Source organism: Crocuta crocuta, unplaced genomic scaffold (genome assembly GCF_008692635.1).
Source record: "Crocuta crocuta isolate KB4526 unplaced genomic scaffold, BGI_CrCroc_1.0 scaffold705, whole genome shotgun sequence".
Lineage (NCBI taxonomy): Eukaryota > Metazoa > Chordata > Mammalia > Carnivora > Hyaenidae > Crocuta > Crocuta crocuta.
The window spans coordinates 226,719-229,129 of record NW_027527827.1 but is presented as its reverse complement, the minus strand read 5'-3'; positions in this window follow the sequence as shown (position 1 = coordinate 229,129).

The window sequence follows — 2,411 nt, the reverse complement described above, 5'->3', positions numbered from 1 at the left end:
GGTGGGGGGGGAGGGGGGGCATTTGGAGGCTCTGTTCCGCTTTCTCCTGTGCTGGAGGGAGGCATTCTTTCACAAAATGGCACTAGAGCAGGTATCAACGTTACGGGGGGGTTGCTGTTTGTGTTTTTTTGTGTTTTTGTTTCTGTAAATAAAGTCTTATTGGAACATAGCCAGGCTTATTCTTTCATGTTTTCTCGAAGGCCAGTCTCACACTACAGCAGCAGATCTGAGGAGGCACGACACAAACCACGAGGTTTGCAGAGCCACCTGCCCGGCCCTTCGCAGAAAAACTGCTGATCCCAGCTCTCCACTTCAGGCCAGATTTTCTAGATATCGCTATGGCACAGGAGATCAAGCTCATGTCCTTACCTAGGGAAAGAAGAACACCCTGTCTGCTTGGGTGTCTGCCAGGGGAGGGGTGGGGTAGAATGTCTACAAGAAGAACTGAAATGAAAACAAATGGGGCCAGAGGAAGATGTTTGCAGACTGTGCTCTGAGAAATGCTCATCGATGTTATGTGGTAAAACGGTTCAGGGGTCAACTGGGAACTTCTGTGTTAAACAACCTTAAGCAGACCTCTCTACTGCAGGACTTCTCAGGACCTTTAAAATGCCATTATGCCTTGAGATTTCTCGAAATGTGATATGGTTCACCGAACACATCTTCCCCATGGGACTGTGTTCTTCAGAACAATCTTTGGGAAATGCTGAAATAGAAGAGGTATTTAGTATCATGCTCCCTGGCAATGAGAATGAAGAGTATGAGAACCGTGGCTTAATTTAGCATGTGCTTCTCTCGGGAAGGAAAGAGAACAAAGAAGAAATAAGAAGTGACAGGGTGAAAAGAAAGAAAAAAGAAAAGAAAGAGCAGCGTTTGCAAGGAGGAAGGAAGAAAGCAGGGCTCTGGAGAAATAACATGTGAGGAAGTGAGGAACACTTGGAAGACTGGACTATCAGAGGGAACAGTGTGCCAAACGCTGGCCGGCCACCCAGCGCAGGGCGTGTGGTCACTTCCATCATCACCAAGGTCATCATCAGCACCACCAAAGAAGCTAACCCTTCCCTGAGGCCTCACTACCCTGCAGATACTGTGTTACGTCCTATAGACATACAACGTCACTTAATTCCCATTTTCCAGATGAGGACATAGAGGCACAAACAAGTAACTACTCGAGTCAAAGCTTATAAAGCCTGTAAGTGGCAACGCGTAGATTCGACTCTGTGACCTGGAGCCAGGGCCATGGTCTCCCCCCAGAACCCGATGTGGGGGTTTGATCTCAGGAACCGTGAGATCATGACCTCAGCCGAAATCAGATGCTTAGCCGACTGAACTGCCCAGGCGCCCCCTTAACTGTTCCTTCTTAACTCATATCATAAGTTACATACCAGGCCATAGCAGGCTTATCCAATGTACTACATTCATTCATAAAGTGAGCATAAGACAGTTTTTGAATGTTAAAAGAGCATTTTGAACCCAAACACTGTGATTACTGCATTTATAATAAGCTTCACTTAAATTTTCCACAACTACCAATTCCTTTTTTTAGAATGGGGGCCCTATGAATAGCTTCCTATGACAGCTTCTGAGAACGTGAATCACAGCTCAATTAAATCTTTTGTGGCTCAGCCTGCTAAACATCCAACTTTGTCATGGTTTGTGAGTTTGGGTCCCGCTTCTGGCTCTGCTGACAGCTCAGGGCCTGGAGCCTGCCTCCGATCCTGTGTCTCCCTCCCTCTCTCTCTGCCCCTTCTCTGCTCTCACTCTGTCTTTCTCTCTCTCTCTCCAAAATAAATAATAAACATTAAAAAAATTTTTTTTTAATCTTTTGTGGCTCAGAAACGTACCTGCATTTAAAGACTAGCATTTATCCCGTCCGACCTAACCACTGATTTCCATTAAAATATAATGAAAATAGGGGTGCCTGGGTGGCTCAGTCGGTTAAGCGTCCGACTTTCGCTTAGGTCATGATCTCGCGGTTCGTGGGTTCGAGCCCCGCGTCGGGCTCTGTGCTGACTGCCAGCTGAGAGCCTGGAGCCTGTTTCAGTCTGTGACTCCCTCTCTCTCTGACCCTCCCCTGCTCACGCTGTCTCTCTCTCTCTCTCTCTCTCTCCTAGAAATAAATAAAACATTAAAAAAAAAATAAAATAGGATGAAAATAATAAGTCACCCTGGGCAAGGGGGTTCCACGCAGGTCTGGAAAAAAACCAGTCGGCCAGCATGTGCACTCTGAGTATCCTGGGTTTGCTGCAATGGCAAAAAAGTAAAAAATTAAAAAAAAAAAGCTCCCTCGGCATGCTGCAAACACTGGCCGGGAGCTCCTGAAGGCAAAGATCTCGTGGGTCGGTCCACCTCTGATTTCCGACCCGGAGTCTACGGAGAGAAAGGGTGCGGCGGGCGGGCGGGGCTGGGAC